Here is a 22,338-nt window from a genome sequence, read left to right as displayed (position 1 = left end):
ACAAATTGAACACCTGTGATTGGCTCAAAATATGGTGTAGATTCCAGTTTAATGCCATGTTTGTTCAGGCATAGTGGGAATAGGTTCTAGGTGATCTGAACTGAAATCAGGGAAAAATACTGAAATCATAGTCAGATTTGATTCTTTCTTTTCCTGATCATTGACCTCAAATTCCTCCAGGTTCTAGAATGACTTTTTCAAAAGCCAATTCACAGATAACCATGAATGATTTTATTCACATGACATTGAGCAGTGGCATATGATTTTTCTGAACAATTATCTTCTAAGCAACATAATTTGTTTTACAAAAGGCAACAGGAAACTTCTATGAACAGATAGCATCTTGTTCAGTCTCCCAACAAAGCCTACAGTTTCTGTGCTCTGTAAGAACATTATTAGCTTCCGGCAGGTTAGAGACAGAAAATAAAGGACTGACAGATCTTTGCAATAATGCCTCATTTGTGTTCATCTGTGAGTTTTCAAAGGTCTCATTGTTTGTCTGTTCTTGGAATACTGATATCTGTCGAGCAGTTGGAACCTGTGAATCAACAGAATCCATTAAGATAATACCTGTTTCAGCCGTTTAGTGCTGCACAGAGAGAGAATATTTCTAATTATTATTAGCTCATAACAATAAACAAAATTGCTGCATGGGTATTGATTATTATGATGCATGGTTTCGATGTACTCTTAAAACAGATAACTCAAAATCCATTCATCATATTTCTACACACAAAACAAGCTTTAGCTGCTTCCATGCATTAGTCTATCCCATCATAATCTAATGAGGGGTAAATGAGTTTCTTATAAGGATGTAGGATGTAGGTGGGTGAAATCAATCACTGGGGCTACTTAGTAAATCAGCCAGGGTAAAACATATTGGATTTTTTTTCCTTAATCAGTAGGGAAAGAGACACAACATGGGGAAGAATATTCCTTATGCCGCCTCTGTTCACTTGCATTTGAATAAATTAAAATGTTATTTTCTTTCCTGATGAATATGTACAATTTCTCAACAAATTTGTGGAAAGTGGTATTCAGCTTAAATGGTTTGACTCTACTCGAAGGCTTTTAACCTTAGTCAAATTATATTTGGCGCTAAATAGCAGAAAGGTATGCCTTATGCCAACCTGTTGTTTTGATGATCGGTTTTCCAGGTACTAGCATGTAAATTATAAGATTTGTTGAATTCAGTTTTACAATTTGCCAGAGTATGATTTGAATTCATGACCTGTGGATTGTATGTATTATAAACAGTTAAACTACGGTGTCCTCTGTGCATTTTCCCACTGTGTGCTGCTATTGTTCATATGATCACAGATTTCTAGCAACAAGTATTGTCTGGGGAATTTTTTCTAACCCTATCAACATTTTTTTTTTTTTGATTTACACAAGAAACTACATTCCTGGAAAGAAAACATTTTTATTGTTAAACCCCTGCTATTTTGTGCATTTTTTGTCTTTGATCAGAATAGCATGATTTACATCATGGCAGGAAAATAGTGCAACATCAGTTGTGCTGTGACAAAGATTGTACAATAGCTATATATTAGGAAAAACAAGACACTTATTGCTTATACACAACTTTCAACTTTCTGTTTTTATTATCAAAAATATTATTTTAAGGTCTTAAAATTTGCTTTCTCTTAAATAATCACTAGGGGTAGCTCTATGCACATTTTTTTCTCCAACTGCGCTCAGTTAACAAGAAGTTAGTTTAAAAAAAACTGTAACATCTTGTACCAAAATAGCTTGACATATTTGCTCCCAGTTTGAAATATTGTTTCATCATTTTTAATCTTAAAAGGCATAAAGTACAATAACAGAGACATGAAGAATGGCCCCACCCTCTTCATTTATCCAAACTGAAGCAACCTCAATAACAAGTTACAAAACATAGACAGAATATTACGTTGAAGTTAACATAATAGTATATTTATTTCCAAAATTAATGCAACTTCTTTACCAAGAGACTGCTTAGAATGTGGAACTTGCTACCCCAGGGAGTAATGAAGGCAAATAGCAAGGATACATTTAAAAGGTAGCTAGAAAAGTACGTGAGGAGAATGGATTGGAAGGATGTGCGATAGGGTTAGATAAAGTTGGGTGCGAGGGGGCTTGTGTGGAGCATGAACAAAAAATGTAGGCTAGTTGGGCTAAATGGCCTGTTTCTGTGTTGTAAATTCATTAGTCCATAACTTCCAATCTGTGGGGCTTCGTGCCTGGAAGGTAACCCAAAGATGCACTGGGGAACCCCACCCTACACACCATTACCACCACCACCCCCACCCCCACACATCCCCAGTCCCTGGCCCAAAAAACCCCAAGTAAGGATTACACTGCAAACTTCCACTGGGGAATTACCCTATGCAGGGAACCATCCCATCAACCGATTTAAATCGCAGATTTGGAATGGTCCCAACTATCTGACAGGAATAGTTAGCCATGAAAAGGAAGAAGAATTAGAATCACATCAAACTCTTGGCTAACTACAGTACTAAACTACAGTAAAGCAACGCCCCCAAATCACCAAAGAGACCACACAACTACATACTCCTACACCCTCCCCCACATGAACCCCAACTCCCCGACTACTGTCTCAACCCTCCACCTCTCCGACTATTCCCCCAACCACCCCAACAACCCTCCCGACTCCTGACTACCCCACATCTTCCCCCAAATGCCGTCTGGACCCCCAATTATCCCCAACCCGGCTACTCGCCTGAATGTCCGACTGTCCCGTACCCTAACCTCCTGACCCATTGACTACAACCGGATACCATCTACCACCTTCTTGAACACCTGACAACCCACATAACTACACCCCCAACTATCCCTAACTTACTCCCCCATCACCCCGGGACCCTCCCGATGCCCTAACTGCACCCCCTATCCCCCAATTATCCTCCCGGCCTCCCGACTATCCTCCCAACTGCCCAAATAGCCCCTCACCAACCAGACTCCTGAGCCCCCATGGGACCCCTGGCTCAATTGCCCAAATAGCCCCTGCTCCCCCAACCATGGCACCTCCACCAACTACCTTCCCTAACCCACCCCACCCCCCAACTATCTTCAAACCCTGACCGCTGGATTCCCCCTGCATGCCCCTTGACTACTCTCCTGACTGCTCAACTACCCCCATCCTCCCGACAATGCACCCGAGCCTACACATAACTACACTCCTATCTCCTCAATTACCTTCCCAGCCCCCTGATTACTCCCCCATGCCCTGACTATGCTTCCAAACTCTAACTACCCTCTCAATCCTCTGATTATGCTCCCGACTTCCCGACTACCCTCCCGACCCCCAATTACCCACCACTCCTTGACTATCCTCCCCATCCGCGGCTGACTCCCTGAATGCCCAACTATCGACTGCCCTCCTAACCCCTGACCAACTTCCCACCCCCTCGACTACCCTCTGCACCCCTCCCCCTGACTAAACCCCCACCCGCCCAGCTACCCTCCCAACTGCTCAACTGAAAGCACCCAGAGGTGAGACATCTGCTCTCCAGTAGGATTTCAGAGGGGGAAATTCTACTCACCTGAGCAGGGAACCCTGACACTGACCTGGTATCACGAGATTAAATGCAGTTTATTCCACCCAACATTTCAGGCTGGTGACTTTTTGTCAAAACCACAGGAAGTTAGAGATGTAACAGGTTTTAAATCACTGCAGAGGCAGAAAAGGGAAGGCAAGGGAAGGAAAGAAAATAAACGGAAGAGTAGAGTGGAAGGCATAAGACATTAAATCACAAAAAGCATGATGGCGCAAAAGTGGATAGTATTGGAACAAGCAAAGAAAAGAAAGATGGGTCTAGAGGTGGTGTCAATGGCAACAGTACCAGCATTAACAGTAGCTGCCATCCAAGGAAATTTATTTGCTGTCAAATTATCATGCTAAGTTCTTCTTGGCATTTTATTAATCTTAGATGATGCTTGTTAAGAGTTTCCTGTGCAATCTGTCTCTCATCCAGCCAGATTTTTAGGTTGATGAAGATCTAGAATCCCATCCCTAGACCTCCCTGCCACTCTACTTGTCTATCCTTCTTGAAGGCACTCCTTAAAACCTATGGACAGAATTCTGCCCTTGGTGGGTGGGCTTGGCGAGGGTGGGCGGGAAGCAAACTGCCACCCGTGATCGGGACTGAACCGTGATTTCACGCTGGTGGGCCAATTAAGGCCCACCCAGTGTGAAGTGCGAGTGGCAGCGCTACCTGGGTGGGGGGGCAGGACAAGCAGGCTGAGTGCAAACATTGTGCATGTGCCTGAGTGAGCACTTCGTAATCTCTCTGAGGCACAGATGAAGCTTTGTTTAAAAAAGAAAATAATGAAAATAATAATGTAATAAAAGATGTCCTCTTATGTGACTTTGTAACATGAGCAGGGACATGTTATTAATTCAATTTTAAAGCTTTTATTTTATTTTCATTTGCTTTTGGAAACCTCATCCCGCCCGTGGATGACATTTCCAAAAAAAATGCAAAGGCCGTTTCGCCTTTTTGCCTGCCTGCCAACCATCACTCATTCTCAGTACTTGGTAAGGCTTTCAAGTTTCTATACTCCCCTGTTCACTTACCTACTCATTCATTCTAATATATAGAGAATTCCTGGGCAAGCTGGAATGTCAAAGTATCTCTCATGTGATATACACTTACTCTCTCTACTAAGGAAGTAAATTTCACTCCTTTAAAAAGGACTGGTTCAGCCTCAACTGGTGTACTGAGTCTAATTCTAGACAACACATTTTAGGGGGGATGTGAAGGTGTTAGAAAGAGTGCAGAAAAGATTCACTAAAATGATTTCAGGGATGAGGGTCTTCAGTTACGTGGATAGATTGGAGAAGCTGGGGCTGTTCTCCTTAGAAAAGAGAGGGTTGAGAGAGATTTGATGGATGTGTTCAAAATCGTGAGGGGTCTGGACAGAGTAGATAGGAGGTAAAAGCTCCCATTGGCAGAAGGGCCAAGGACCAGAGGACATGGATTTAAAGTGAATAATAGAAGAACCAAAAGCAAGATGAGGGAAAAGTTTTTGTTCAATGAGTAGTTAGTGTGTGACTTGGAAAGTGGTGGAGGAAGATTCAATTGTGGTTTTGAAAAGAGAATTGGATAATTATTTGAAAAGAAGAAATTTGCTGGACTATGGGGAAAGGGCAAGGAAGTGGGATTAGGTGAGTTGTTCTTGCAGAGAGCGGGTATGGACACAATAGACTGAATGGCTTCCTTTCATGTTTTGTGGGCCTTAATAAAGAGGATTATTTATACACACGCTAACCTGAAAGTCTAAACGTTACATCACACATGCACACATATGCAAACCCACACATACACATACAAGAAAGATACAGTTCAAGAGAATAGTGAACTTTTACAAGTTATGGACAAAAAAATAGTTCATAGTTCACATGTTTGGCTCATCGGAGGAAAAACATTGCAGGACTGGCGAAGTTGCGTTTTTACTCTGAAAGGGTAGTTTAGGTGGGTTCCATAACTGTAGTCTTAGATCAGGGATTATTTTAGAATTGCCTCGAAGAGATGGATGTTCAGCAGTTTGCAAAATTAGTAGCTTATAGTTTCTACTTACAAGGAGGTCAAATTTCTTTAGAGGTGGGCTTGGAATAGGAATCAGGCTGGAAGACTTTTTAAACTTACTCCAGAAAAGTATATACTGAATGCAGTCCATGTTTGAAGTTATAGACAGGACTTGCCTTCACTGGGCATGACAATCAGCTTCAACTGCTTTGCAAATCAGGGCAAGAAGATTAGCAGATAAAGAAATGCATGGTGATTTTCTTAGTATTTTTAGAAAGGAATCGTTAATCTGACATAAGATTTACTTAGTTAAGAATTTTTGGAAAACATGGGGTGGCATTGACCGTATTTCTGCATAATACCCATTCAGTGGACAAGTTGTCCAGTCATTATATTGAGAGGAACCTGTGCTTGATTACAGTAAATCAATACAACTGAAGAAGTGTTTTGTTCATAGCAATTCTACTGAACTTCCATTGTTTGTTGGCTACAAAATACATTTGGTTATAGGTGAGACACAGCCATGTAATGGCATAGGTGACTGGCCATTCCTTTCAGTCCTGTAACAGATGGTGCAATAAATGGCATTGCTGGAATATAAAAGATTTTGAGTGATGTGGTAAAAAACTCAATAACAGGTGGTACAGAGATGAATTAGCACACGAATAAAGCCAGATCTGTTACACAGAACAATAACCAAAGAAGAAGAAGGTCACTGAATTGTAAGACAGTTGTGTGCGAGAAGCAAAGGTCAAGAGATTTGTAGTGGGTGAGAATATATAATTTAGTTAAGAAATGCTGAGTAATGTAGTCAATCTACAAATGTGGTCTGCCTTTTATTGTCCAGTGAGTGGTTGGGTATTAGGGCTGGAACAGAGTCATTGCATTGTACAAGAAGCTGTATATTGCATTTGACTGCACTGCATAAAACCTGATGGTCTGTCTGGAGTGCTATAAGATTTATTATGAGTATTTGGAAATTTGCATTCACAATGTATATTCCTTTCTACTTTTTCTTTATATCTTTCCATAAGGGTAGCTGACCTTCCTGCAACTTCCCTTCCTGAGGAAAGTACTGTTATCTCAGCTGTAGATATCTCCACAGCTACCATCTGTGGTGCTGTGTGATTAGTCCTCAGGTCATGTAATACAATGGGGAGAAACAGCTCTCTATTTTTCATCTCTCAAAGTAAAACTATTTTGCTTCTGTGCGTCATTTCAACTAACTGCTATGCTTAGAACTGGAAAGCCATATACATGTGGCTGATGAAGCATTGCAACTTCATTGCCCTCCAGCTGTGCATGTATTATCTTACTCTTGGGTGAAAATGGCATGGTAATGAATGAGAAATATTTTACATTTGATTATTAAAAATGTGTTTTATTTTTAATTGTCCAGATGGTATGTAACTACCGGAGTGATATCCATATTCCAGTTAGAGTTTGCTTGGTGCGATCTTTAGCCCTTCACCAGTGCTGAATGTGTAATATCATAATACATACGTGACTCAGTAAGCAGGAATAGACTATTGTCATCAACCGTTCCTCTTGACTGAATATTTATTTGTTATACATTTTTTTGTATCTCATTTCTTTCTCAGGTTAGAGATTTGTAATATTTGGTTTTGGAAGGGCCATTTTTGGCTTTGGTTATCTTGTCAACCATCACATGTTCACCAAAATAACAAATTGATTAAATATTACGCTCATTCATGAACACAAATCATATGCTATAAGATGTCAGGACATTTTATCACTCTACTGAAACTTTTACAAAATTTTGTAACACATCAAATCCAGTGCCACTCTTTGAGCAGCTCTATTATTTTACAACATGTAGAAATATAGTATATACAATCTTAAATTGTATGAAAGGCAAAGAAACATTTTGTGCCCAGACTGTCTGTGACCTCAGTGCCAGACAATTCATAACTTTCACATTCAGACACCAACTTAGGGATGGGGCTCACCTGCCTGCAGCATATACCCAGGCCTGGCATTGTGTATGCTTAGAACATAAGGACATAAGAAATAGGAGCAGAAGTAGGCCATTCGACCCCTCCAGCCTGCCCTGCCATTCAATAAGATCTTGGATGATCTGCCCCAGGCCTCAACCCCTCTTTCATGCCAGCTCCTCATAGCCCTCAACTCCCTGATATTTCAAAAATCTATCCACCTTCTCTTTAAATACTTTCAGTGATCTAACCTCCACAATTCTTTGGGGCAGAGAATTCAAGGCATTCACTATCCTCTGAATAGGTATCTTTAGAGCCACTGAATGGCTTTGGCCTCATACATAAAATTCACTAGTGTTTAGTATTACTATTATTATGCAGTGGAAACATTGGATGTGATACTGAACTTGGGCTGAAATGCAAAATAGGTGACAGCGAATTGATAGCCCATTTTACACCCCACATGATTTTAGTTTCCATTGAAGACCAAGTGACTCTCCTTACCTCAGAGTAGAGGACATTACTCTGTAGGGTAAATTCTGCATTTCAATGCTTTTGATGTGGTGCTGTACAGGGTAGGAGATCGCTTGTAGATATAGTCAAAAAGAAGAAAGAGTTACATTTATATATCACCTTTCATGACCACTGAGCATCCCAAAGCACTTTGCCACCAATGGAGTACTTTATATTGAAGTGTAGTCTTGTTGGAATGTAGGAAAAGTATTAGAAAATTGGACACAGCAAGCTCTGATAAACAGCAATATGATAACGACCAGACAATGTGCTTTTGTGATGCCAACTGAGGGATTAATAGTGGCCAGGACACCAGGGATAACTTTGTTGCTCTTCTTCAAAATAGTGCCATGGGATATTTATAATATGCTTCATGCTGTTAGAAGCATTGGTAGCAAGTTCAATGGTGTTGACCAAAAACCAAGGCAAACTGGGGCTGGAATTTTTTGCTCCTGTTGGCGGCGGGCGTGTTTGGTGGTGTGAGCAGACAATATGGCGGGAAGGCTAAAAATCATTTTTTTCGCCGTTGTGAAACCAGTTTGCGATCATCCGCTCCACCTGTCAATGGTGGGATACATTTCCCACCGCTACACATCCGGAACCTAAGTTCAATACTTTATCATCTCATTATAAGGCCTGCTCGCTGAAATCATCCCTCACGCTGGATCGTCCGTGCACATCAGCATGTTTCACAAGTGTACGTAAGCGATGTGCACCTGGTGAGTTGCACTTCGCTCGGAACTTTGAGGTTTGTTTGCCTACTTTGCTTTGGGCAGCACTCATGGTCATCAGCACCAGGCTTCGCAGACAGCACCACATCACTTTTAGGAGTGTTCACGGGCAGGTCTGACCAGCCATAATGCAGTGGTGACTTTTCAATGGCTACAGGGCAAGGCCTTGCTTGGGGAAGGGGGAGAAGCAGCCTCAGGCAAGGAAAGAAGCTGCCAGGCAAAGGCTGTACAGGGGAAGGTGTGTATCCCAGGCTGTGTGTAGGGGCACATGTTGATCTGTACAAGTGGCCTCAAGCTGGCAAGGCAGCCTCCAAAGAAGATGAGGCCAGATGGAGATGTGACGGTATGAGTGAGAACGTGAGTGGTGATGCCCCTTGAGCTGGCAGTGAGCGAGATGCCAGTGAATATGTGATGGTCTTGTGAATGTGTGAGTTTAGAGTGATGAGATGGTTGCCTTACCTTGGTGGCCCAGATGAGAACATTCATCGTCTTTCTGCACTGGATGGTGAACCTCTTCTGTGCAGCGTTGACACTGACAACCACTGCCATCGTCTCCCAAGCTGGAGAAGTGTGATTGTTGGACCTCCTGCGGGCAGGATGGGGGTGGAGGACATCATGGTGGGCCTCCAAAAGGCATTCCAGTGATGTGTCACTGAACTTTTCTTGACTTTCAGAGCCATGTCTTCACTGGAGCAGCCCTGGGTTGCAAGCATTAAGAACTGTGTGCACAGGTGCATTTTTGCTATGGTACCTGGAGTGAGGAGATGGTGAGGAGGATGATTCAGAAATTGCCTTCCAATAAGATGGCATGTTTCCTGTGGCTGCATAAGTAATGAGGCGGAAAGTGGACAATGCGGCACGAAAACCCATCATTGCGGCCAAAACATCTTTTTTCATGTCCACCACCGCACGGTGCAATTCTGGGACAATTCCACCTTTGGTCTCAGTTTAATGTCTCATCCGGAAGGAAGTACAGCACTGCTTCAGTATTGCACCAGAGTATCAACCTAGATTTTGTACTCAAGTCCTGGAGAGAGACTGGAACCCAGCATCCTTCTCACTCTGAACAAGATTACTATCCAGTGAGCCACAGCTGACACAGTTTTGTTTAGAGTGTTGTCTTGATTCTGCAACCCGCGCTCCCATTGATCAAGGCTCCACCCCAAAGAGGAGTAAGCTAATTTTAGCCTTATATTGCATTCATTCAGTGAATATGGTTTACCTGGGAAGTATAACCCTTGTCTGATTTGTATGCTTCAAAGGCTATGATTCTGGTATGTCAGATTTAGATAATAAACTTGGTGATTTTCCCAATCTACAATATCAGACAGTCATTGTTTTAATTGTGCTAGAAGTAAAAAAAAAATGTTTCTTAAATTATTACACTTTCCGGGAGTTTTCACTGTAAAGGAATGTCTGTCTTAAAAAGCAATTTTTTTAACCATTATGATAGACTCCATGAAGAATTTAGACATATTGCTAAACTAGCTGAATGACTATGTGGGAAAACAGTCATGTAAGACCATTCTGAATATGAATAAATAGACATTGCTGCAATTTGAATAATTATATGTGGCCTTTGTGAAGTTACCAAAATATTAAGAAAATGAAAGGAATTTTAAGGATCTTTATATTTACTGTTTAAAGGATTCTTTACTCTATAACATGAAGTATGCTAGTATTCTATTTACAATATTGTTTAACTTACTGTTAAAATAAATTGAATTGATTAGGCCACTAGCTGAAGAGCATTACAAACAATCTGCACAGGTTCTGGAAATGAATCAGTGAAAGCTTTAAGGTAAAATCAGCATTAGTACTTTACTTGTGCTAATTTGAATCAATTAAACATTGCTCTTTTTAGCACACTTCCATTACAGGTGACTAATTTACCTATCGTTTTGCTTTATTTGGGTAATTGAATATCCAATGAAGATTAAAAGACTGGTTTAAAATTAAATCCTTAGTTTGAATTTCTAGAGGTGCGCTGATTGATCATACATGTCCTTTCTGCAATGCGCAGAGCCAGTGTTTCTTTCAATATGTATTCAAGGTATTTCGTATGAAAGAGAGAGAATGTGAGCAAAAACAAATATAATATGGTATGTTGCAACATCCATTAACTTCTGTTAGTATTTGCTTTATTGTCTGTGGTTTATTAATCTGCTCCTTCAGTGACAGCTCTACTTATGGCACTTGGGAAAGGTGCTTCTTTCCCTACAGGGTTTTGCCAGCCAACCTTGTGTGCTGGTCACCGTTTATCAGTCTTTGCTTTTGATAACAGATGATCTCAACCCCTTACTGTCCAAACAGAAATCAAGTCCAGACTGAAAGTTAGTTTTTAGTGAAATTGTCAACTTTACTTTCCCTGGTGGGATTTCTGGTTTAATATCTGGCCTGAGTAGGGAATGTTCTTACCAGTAAACTGAAAACAGCTATGAAAAATTCAGAGTAGCAAGGAAAGAACTATCAATTATTTAATAACAGGAATTATTTCATCCATTGGTGTGTATTTTCTTCTTCAAATTGAATATATGATCCTTTTCTTCGCATTACCCTACGTATAAGTCTTTCTCTATTCTTATATGTATTCCTTACACCTCACATGTCATGCTTCAAAGTGACAAATATTTTTAAAAATGGAAGGAAATGCAATGATTTTCTGTTGGTTTCTTCTGCCCTGGGGCCAGAAATTTATAAGTATATCTCAATCTGTTTAAAAAAAAACATGTTCATAAGCTTGCTTGGCCAAAATTAAACTCTAATCGATCTGAAGATTCACAGCCAATAGAATTTGTGACATTAAAGCCAGCTGTAATGCCAATCGGCAGAATAATGCACTGTGTATCAGATGCCATAGTGCTCCTGTTTCTATAAAAGAGTGCATCATCCTACTTATCAGGAAAAATGTCATGAGACCAGCTAAACATAATAAATTCATGTTAGGAATGAAATAATGAACCAGGTTTGTATAAATGAAGTGCATTTTGGTACAATCTCACTCGGGGGGTTGTACTTGTTATGGGGAAGGTCAATTACTTTGCTTAAGATGTACATACAGAGTCAACACTTGGTTCTTCCAGTATTGATCTCATGAAGTTTCCCTTTTATGTGCATACACCATGATAGTCCTCCATACTTAGATCATCATTGTCATTTAAAGTCCTTTGGGTAGTCCTTTGTATGGTGGAGATGGCTACTTCATAGCTGTTCTGCAATGTAAGAGAGGCTGAGCAATCATGGCTACTATACCATTAAAAAATTAAATAGAAACGGCTTAGGAAGTTATGGACCTTGAAATGACCGTGCAAGAAGCGGCTTATTAGATGATGTTACTGGATGCCTATCAATTATTCTGCAAATGATGGAGACTCACTATAAGGCCAGCAGCCTAAATCAATTCATGCAGGAATGGGCAGAGCATACCTGACAACCACCTGTGACTGTAGTACTGGGCAAAATATCTGAAATTGATCTTCAACCATCAATCCATGATCATTTGGGTCATCATATGGTCTGGTTCTAGATCAAACCTGGTAGTCTCATTGCCCTGAATGGGAAATGCACAGCATATTGTATATTAAATAGAGTCTATCAAAAGAAGTGATTAAGTTGCCATTAAATAATATGAACTTTTAAGATCAAATATCTCTTTACTTTATAAATGTTCCTGAACACAACATAATCGTTTCAGTTTGTAAAGTGACTATTCTAAACCTTTTGAGAGGTAGAAACGAGACATAAGCTAATATTGAATGGTGGAACAGGCTTGAGGGGCTGAGTGGTTCACTTCAGTCCCACTGTTCCGATGTGATCTTGGCTTGCAACATTGATGGTAAAATGACTATGATGCAAAGGATGGCACACCTAGATTGCTCCTCCCTTAGATTATTCATAACCAATCCTTTCATTACTTGAAGTTGTGCATGTAAACAGCAATGTAAACATGGTCACCACCACCAATTCTATCATTTACATTGTCCTATCTCATACTTACTCAATGCTCAGCATGACTCAAGTTCTGATTGGTTACTGGCTCCTTCTTTCACACACACTAAATCCACCTTTTTAAATGGAAAACTTTTATAAAGATAATTTTGCATATTTTGCCCTTACAGTACTTTATAGTTGTTGGCTGTGGCACAGCAACTGGTCTTTGCTAACTCTACTGGATAAACAAAATACAATGCCATGTAATGCAGAGTACAGCTTCCATTGTGATCACTATGCTTTTGAACACCAAATTTATTCTGCACCTCCTTTGAGGTTTTTGCATCATGAGAATTCCAGGAATAGTTAATTATGGTGATGAAAAGAAATTTAGGATATTGCGGTTGGACAAATAATCCAGAGAACATGAGGTCAAATCACACCATGGCAGTTTTAAGAATTTTTGAATTCAGTTTTTAAAAAATGAAATAAAAACTGGGTAACACTGGAAGTGGCAATGATAGATTGTTACAAGAACCTGACTGTTTCACTAATGCCTTTTAAGGAAGGAAATCTGTTTTCCGTACCTGGTCTGGCCTATGTGTCACTTCAACCATCAATGCAGCAGACTCTTAACTACCCTCTGAAGTGGCCTAGTGAGCAATGCAGGGAGACACGCCTGCAGAGAGAGTGAGACCCCCGCAGAGAGAGAGAGATGCCTGCAGAGAGAGAGAGATGCCAGCAGAGAGAGAGAAACCCAGGGAGAGAGACACCCACAGGCAGTGACATTCCCAGAGAGATTGACACCCCCAGAGAGTGACACCCTCAGAGAGTGACACCCGCAGAGAGTAACACCCGCAGAGAGAGTGACACCGGCAGAGAGAGTGACACCGGCAGAGAGAGTGACACGCGCAGTTGGTGACATTCCCAGAGTGTGACACCCGCAAAGAGAGTGACACCCGCAGAGAGAGTGACATTTCCAGAGCGTGACATCCCCAGAGAGTGACATCTTCAGAGAAAGTGATACCCGCAGGAAGTGACATTCTCAGAGAGTGACATCTGCAGAGAAAGTGACATCCGCAGGGAAAGTGACATCCGCAGAGAAAGTGACACCCACAGAGAGAGTGACACCCGCAGAGAGAGTGACACCCGCAGAGAGAGTGACACCCCCAGAGAGAGTGACACCCCCAGAGAGAGTGACACCCGCAGGAAGTGACATTCCCAGAGAGAGTGACACCCATAGAAAGAGAGACACCCGCAGGAACTGACATTCCCAGAGAGTGACATTCCCAGGGTGATACCCGCAGAGAGAGTGACACCCGCAGAGAGAGTGACACCCACAGAGAGAGTGACATCCGCAGGAAGTGACATCCGCAGAGAAAGTGACACCTGCTGAGAAAGTGACATCCGCAGAGAAAGTGACACCCGCAGAGAGAGTGACATTCCCAGAGTGATACCCGCAGAGAGAGTGATACCCGCAGGAAGTGACATCCGCAGAGAGAGTGACACCCACAGAGAGAGTGACACCCACAGGAAGTGACACCCCCAGAGAGAGTGACACCTGCAGGAAGTGACATTCCCAGAGAGTGACATTCCCAGAGTGATACCCGCAGAGAGAGTGATACCCGCAGAGGGAGTGACACCCGCAGGAAGTGACATTCCCAGAGAGTGACATTCCCAGAGTGATACCCGCAGAGAGAGTGACACCCGCAGGAAGTGACATTCCCAGAGAGTGACATTCCCAGAGTGATACCCGCAGAGAGAGTGATACCCGCAGAGGGAGTGACACCCGCAGGAAGTGACAACCGCAGACAGTGACACCCGCAGAGAGAGTGACACCCACAGGAAGTGACATTCCCAGAGAGAGTGACACCCACAGAGAGAGTGACACCCACAGGAAGTGACATTCCCAGAGAGTGACATTCCCAGAGTGATACCCGCAGAGAGAGTGACACCCGCAGGAAGTGACAGCCGCAGAGTGTGACACCCGGAGAGAGTGACATTCCCAGAGAGAGAGAGACACCCTCAGAAAGCCTGACACCCGCAGAGAGAGATGTTCGCAGAGTGACATCCACAGAGAGAAATGCTCACATCCCAAAAGTTAAAAAAAAACAAACTATACTGGGGCTATTTATTCTGCAGCTGAAAAGACTAAAAGAACATTTAATAGAGGTTGTTAAAATTATGAAGGATTTTGGAAGGGTGACTAGTTAACGATAATTTCCTTTGTTCGGGGAGTCCACAACAAATATTTACCAATTTTAAATTCTCAATAGGAGGGGAAATATCTTTGTACAGAGCTGTTGGAGCATGTAATACTGTCCCTGTAAGTATGTAAGAGAGAACAATGTGTCTGTTTGGGAAAATGAAGACAAATATTTAAATTAGATGAACACTTTGGGTTATAGGGAGAGTACAACAGTGGTATTAGATGTGAATTGCTTTCATGAAGGATTGACACTTTCTCTGCAATATATGCCTCTGTTTCTAATTATTAGAACAGTAATAGCACTTGTATATGTCCAGTAGTCTCTGAACTACTGAGCACTTTGTGCCAATTATCTAAGAGTCACTTGGATATAAAATGTGAGCCAGCAGTGGGCGCAGACTGCACGTGGATAGTGCTTAAAAGATCTAATTATTTTTCTGATTAGTGACACTAAATAAAGAAAAGAAAGATTTGCACTTGTATCAGGTTTTTCATGACCTCGGGTCATCCAAAGGTACTTTATAGTCAATTAAGTTCTTTGATATATAGTTACTGTTGTAATGTTAGACATTCGGCATCGATTTGTTCTCAGTAAGGTCCCACAGACAACAAATGTTAAAATGACCAGGTAATCTGATTTTTGATGATGTTAGGTGGGGGATACCTATTAGCTGGGGCACTGACGGGATCTCCACTGCTCTTCTTTGTCATGGAATCCTTCACGTTCATTTGTGGAAGGGCTCATTGTAATGTTTCATATTCATAAAATGCCACCTTTGACAGTGCAGTGCTCCCTCAGTATTGTACTCAATTGTCAGCCTGGATTACATGCTCAAGTTCCTGGAGCGAGAGACACAACTTTCTGGCTCATTGGTAAGAGTGCTACTACTGAGCCAAAGGTGACACTTCTGCTAAGTGCTCCAGAGCAAAAGGAATTAGTTCTGTGCAGAGTTGATTGCTGTAGGTAACAAAGGCTGTTAATTGTAATGTAACCATCTTAATTCTTGTGCAGTACCAAACTTACTACACATGTGATTGCTGTTGTTCATCATTTCTTTTGACTTTGAACAGATGGTTTAGCTTTTTAGGAAGAAAATTGTCCTACTTTGCTATCAGCCAAATCTATCATCCTGCAGCCATAGAAAGAAAAGAGTTTCTTGTGGCAATTTCTATGAACCAACAATATACACTGTGATTTGATTTCTTCATATGGATTATGGAATGCAATAATGTACAATATACATAGACAATTGAATACTAAATATTTGTGAACACAAGTTGGTAATATTATAAATAGATTAAGATATCATGACTTATGTAGATGAAGCCTGACTATGAAAATGTTTGGGAACACATTCTGGTGTGGTTAGTGGCCATCCTGAACACTGCCTGCCTGACTTGCAGCAAAGTTTGAAAATGCGCCCCCACCTCCCCGCCCCCCACTTTTTTTTATCTAAGTACCATTGGTGCATTTTAGATCTATCTTTATCACATTTCCAATTGTTCTTTGACATTGGATGCTTTATCTTAAAGCTGTTTACTCTCCTACTGTATTTGCTTTTCCTTCACTCATCACACCATCTGAGGTTCTTTCCCCGTCTTTGATAAAACAATCTGTATTGGTACAGAATAACACAAACATCAATCAACTGGAAAGGGTAATTGTTCCTTTTTTTAATATATATATTTTGCAGTGGAATGTTCCCCTAAGCTTTCAATACAAGTAGGCTGCTTCCCAGGAAAATAACACGGCCAACAGAAATTTATTTATAATGGGAAAGTAAGAAAAATGAAAAATTAGATGTTAAAAGCTTTTAGCTTCCATTTTATAAACCAAGAATCACTGAACTAAATGTGAACAGCCCTGAGAGACTCATCTGTGTTGCAACGCATAACATCATTGAGCAATGAACTAATTTCAGCTCTAGACAATAGATATCAATAAACGTGTAACCAACTTGCCATCAACGAACATTTTCAGTATTGTTGCTCATTGACTGAGGTAGTTATTGTTATATACCTTAAAACTAGTCTCCCAAGAATCCATATGTTTGGCGTCATTAATGCAATTTGGCTCTAAAAAGGCATCTCTGCCGGTGTGAGCTGCACCAGATACTATTTTGGTAAGGGTAATAACAATTGCACGGGGAGCCTCTGCTGGAAGTATACAGAGTGGGCAGTGTGTAAGTTTAATTTGATGCCACCTCTGGCATTTTGCGGCTCAAGGTGGAGGCCTCGTAGGCTGAGATAGATCATCCATTTGGCACATTTAGCTGAAAGTGATTGAAAATGCTTCAGCATTCTCTTATGCACTGATGTGCTGCAACTCTCCATCTTTGAGGATGTCCCACGGTGGATACTCCAGCAACAATCTCTGATGCTGCTGCTGGAGATTTCAACCCTCTGATTGCCAGGGCTTGTCTGCCTGGCCCTGGCACGTTAAAAAAAAATTCTTACCCAACTGTCAAGGGTGCTTCAACATGGAGGTTCCCTCTCCTTTTCCCTGCAGCTTCACCTGCAGCCACTTCTATAGATGGCGCTGCTGAGGCTGCCAAGCTGCAAGCCCTCTGATTGATTGGACTGCAGTTTATGGAGCTGGACAGCCACCCTTCATTGGATGACAGTCTTGGCGGCAGCCTCTTAATTGGCTGCCACCTTTAAAATCCCCTCTGGGGTCCCGTGTTTGCCTGCTTGCGCTCAAGAGCCGTGTTTAGTCTGGCAGTTGGGCCTATGGCTGAGCAAGATTCCAGTCTGGTAATGGGTATTTATACCCCCAACCAGATTGTACCTACTCTCACTGTTTCTTCCAAGTGGTGTTCAACATAGAAGGGTACTGATTCTTTAGCTGAGGAATGGGCAGAAAGTAATAAGCAGTAGGAGGTTTCCTCGCCCATGTTTGGCCTGATACCATGGAAGTGCATGGGGTCTGGGGTCAATGTTGAGGACTTCCAGGGCAACACCCTCCCAACTGTATACCACTGTATCACCACCTGTGATGAGTTTTTCTTGCTGGTGGGACTGGGCATGCCTAGTGTTGGTAAAAGCAAAATACTGCTGATGCTGGAAATCTGAAATAAAAACAGAAAATGCTGGAAAAACAAAGCAGGTCTGCCAGCACCTGTGGAGAGAGAAACAGAGTTAATGTTTTGAGTCTGAATGACTCTGAAGATGAGTCATTTTCTGTTTTTATGCCTAGTGTTGGTGATGGAAGTGTCTGGGATATTGGCTATAAGGTGTGATACATTGAGTATGACTGTGCTAGACTGTCGCTTGACTGGTCTGTGGGACAGCTCTCCCAATTTTGGTACAAGTGCCCAAATGACAATGAGGAGGACTTTGCGGTGTTGACTGGGCAGGGTGTACCTTTGCCAATTCCAGTGCCTGAGTTGATGCCAGCTGGTCCATTGGTTTTATTCTTATTTGACTTAGTTTTATCAAGTTGCTTGTTAGGCTGTTTCAGAGGACAGTTAAGAATCAGTCACATTGCTGTGGGTCTGGATTCACAAGTAGGCCACAGTGGGTCAGGGTGGCGGATTTCCTTCCCCAAAGGACATTAGTGAACCCAATGGGTTATTATGACAATCAAGTAGCTTCACGATCACCATTACTGATCAGCTTTTAATTCCAAATTTATTAATTAATTGAATTTAAATTCCTCCAGCTGCCATGGTGGGATTGGAACACTGCCCAGTAATGTTGCCACTGTTGCAGTTCTTGGGGGTGGGATTTTCCTTACCTGCCAGCTGCAGCCATCATCGCAAGTGAGACGGGAAAGTTTGGAAAATGGCAAAAAGTCAGTTAACATTTGGCTGTTCTCCAAATTCTTCCACCCTGCCCATGACGATGCCCGCTGCTAGTGGGACTGGAAAACCCTGGCCTGGGTGTCAGAAAGGAGAAAGGCACAAGTGTGGACTTGTGGGGAGGGCAGTAGAGGAAACCAGGAGTTGCACAGCTACACAATTTGCAGCTTGTTAGTCAAACAGGATTGTGGATGAGGGAGAAATGGGATGTTGGACGAAGGATTAGGTATGAGCACACTGTCATTTTCAATGGTTTGAGCCCTGTTGCTAGTCATAAGCTGAGCAATGGCCACTTCAGTTATGGTTAAGGACATGTAGCAATGCCTGCCTGTCACAATCGCACCCACCACCCTCCCATCCCCATCCATCACTCCCAACATATGGTTTCTGTTTCTGCTTAAATGCCACCTTATCTTGAAAGAGAGTGGGAAGTGTGTTGCTGCGTGTGGTGAAATGTTTTTGGCTGATGTACTGGCAATGGTTGAATATCTGGCAGTGTGTGAAAACTGTGATATGTAGGGTGAAGCTTTCCGTTAAGTGTGTGAGACTGAGGTGAAGCTACAAATTTGTGGATGATAGACATTATTGGTAAGTGATAGGTGTGTGGTGCACTGGATGACTGGCCTTTCCTACTGCTCAGTTTGACATTTGAAAATGATATCACTGACCTTGACCATTTGTATGAAGTAATTGAAATGCATCTTGGTCCTTTGGGCTTGGCTCCTAGCAATGGTCATAAGCTATCTGCTCTCACTGTCTTTGCAGAGCTTCAGGAGGGCCGCCTGGCCCCATCTGAATAGAGAACCTCACTCCTGCTCTCCACCTCCACCACCAAGGTCTCCAGTGCAGCATCTGAAAACCTTAGAGCATGATCTGTTTTTTGTCCATAATTCATTCTTATTCCTGTTCAGGCTCTCTTCCAAATACATTTCCACAACCATTTTTAAGAGGTGCAGGGTGGTCTTTAAGTCGTGCTAACTTTCTGCAAACTTGGGCCTACTGACATGTGCAGTCATTCAGCAGTGTGTTTAGTGCTGGCTACAAACAGTGATCATGGAATTTATCAAGGAGCATGAAGTTGGCACCTGCATTTGGAGGCCAATGAATTTTTCCCCCCATACTCCATACACTTAGGATTTTAACCAGTTACTAATACAAATAAATAATTTTCCATGGATCATCTTTAAATGAGGATGCCAGGCTCTTTCTCATGGGGTTAAATGGTCTAAATTAAATCCTGTACGCAGCAGTGCTCGGTAACTGACTTTGGGTATCACATTGGGGTTTATTGCATATTTTCAATGAAACATTTAAAAATTACTGAAATCTTGTTGAAGATTGAGTCAAGGTTAAATGACAGCTGCAGATTATGACATGGTTCAGAAGAGTTGTAATAACTGCAAAATATTTAGCAACATTTCTTGTCCTTTTACTATTTGTGTCTATTTTCTTATTAAGAAGCTTAAGTCCAGGCCAAGGCTCAGACTGCAGAGGATGAAAAAAATTGGAGAGAAAATGGAACAATTTGAGTCATAGTAGCTAAACTTGGATTTTAAGAGTGTGAAAGTTGTTGAAAAGAAATGATTCTATGAAAGCAGTCAAGGGTTTTCAGATTACTGGCCTTGGAAAAGAATGAAAATAAAATAAAACACCTTTATATTTTTCCTTTCAAGACTTAATGTCCCAAATCACTTTACAGTCAATTAAACGCTTTAAAATGTAATCACTGTTGAGATCCCACAAACTACAATGAATTAATGACCAGATAGTCCATTTTAGCATTGCAGGTTGAGAGAGAAATATTTGACAGGACACTGGGTAGAACTCCCCCGCTCCTCGTCAAAACAGTATCATGAGATATTACACATCCACCTGAAAAGGCAGTCAGGTTCTCGGTTTTATGTATGATCTGAAACATAGCATATCCAACAGAGCAGCACTCCCTCAGTACTGCACTGGAGTTTCAGCAGCTGAAGTTTCTGGAGTGGTACTTGAAGCCACAGCTGTGATTGTGGTAGTGAGTGCTACTGCTGAGCTGCAGCTAAAATCGCAGTCATACAATGAATTTACGGACACAGGCTTTGACTTAGAATGAGGCGAAGTAAGTTCTAGCTTTTCTCAGAAGCTTGTTGCACAGCATAGAGAAAAAAGATAAGCTATAATTAGCTGATTTTAATTTGACTCAAACTGGTTTTCCTGTACTTTCAAGGAAATCACTCTGCAAATAAATCCATTCAACACAATATTATAATCAATACTGATAAAGATCAGCTAATCATCGGAAATTCTTTCAGCAGTGCTACAGGAAGAATTAAATATTATGATCTCTTTAGTGATGCTACTAGGGTGTATGATGCTTTTAATCAGCATATCAACGGTATGTATACTAATGGTACAGGGTCATGTGGGACTGCAATACGCTCACCTTTCAAGGGACAGAGCATGTTAGAATTTATTTAATTTGAGATCAGATTTGTTCCAAATTCAAAAATGAAACAATAGTTGATTCTGAAAGACTGAGATCTTGTTGGGAAAAAATGGTTGGTCTGTAATGTACCAGCCTCAGCAGCTTTTTTTGAGAAAATGAATGTTTTCTTCTTTAAATATTCAGCAAAAAGAAATATAGCATTTTTCCATATGCCATGCACTTATTGTATGATGAATCATGTTAGCAAGGTGGAGTCTCTACTTGAATGCACTGTTTGGCTCTAGTTCGGGTGAAGATCTATATTTACATTACAGTAGAGCAAATCTTCACCTTGAAGAATCCATTGTGTCACTCCACAGAATGGATGACAGTGGAAGATTCATGATCCATGGTGCTATAATTAACTGTTATCTAGTATGTTTAAATCCTGAGTTTAATATTATTTTGGACCCTTATTTTCATTTTGCTGGATTCAACATTGTAGATCAATGAAGTACACTGCTAGAAACATTACAATGTACATAAGTGTTTTGATAAATCTTATTTGAAAATGTTTTATGGGAACAGAAAGTTATCAGACTTGGTATTAATGTTGTAAAGAACATAGGAACATAAGGAATAGGAGCAGTAGCAGATTATATGGCCTCTTGAGCCATCTCCACTATGCAATACAATCATGGTTGACCATTAGTCTCAATTCCACCTTCCTGCCCGGTCCCACATCCCTTGATTCCTTGAGAGGCTGAAAATCAATTTACGTTAGCCTCAAATATATTCAGCAATGGAGCATCCACAGCCCTCTGGAGTAAAGTATTCCAAAGATTCACAACTCTTTGAGTGAAAAAAAAAATCCTCGCCTCAATCCTAAGTGACCAGCCCCTGAGCCTGAGACTTCTGCCGTTTCCTAGATTCCCCAGCTGGGGAAAAAACCTCTGAGTCGACCTTGCCAGGCACCTTCAGAATATTATTTGTTTCTGTGAGATCATCCCAGGGACCAATTTAGTGAACATTCACTGTACTGCCTCCAATACAAGTATATCTTTCCTTAAATATGGAGGCCAAAACTGTGCACAGTACTCCATGTGGTCCCACCAAAGTCCTGTATAATTGTAGCAAGACTTTCAAGGGTCCTTATACTCCAATTCCCTTGAAGTAAAGGTCACTATGTCATTTGCTTTTCCAATTGCTTGCTGTAGCTGCATGTTAACATTCTGTGTTCCCTGTCAACATCAACATTTACA

Source organism: Carcharodon carcharias, chromosome 9, assembly GCF_017639515.1.
Source record: "Carcharodon carcharias isolate sCarCar2 chromosome 9, sCarCar2.pri, whole genome shotgun sequence".
Classification (NCBI taxonomy): Eukaryota; Metazoa; Chordata; class Chondrichthyes; order Lamniformes; family Lamnidae; genus Carcharodon; species Carcharodon carcharias.
Note: the sequence above shows the minus strand (reverse complement) of the source record.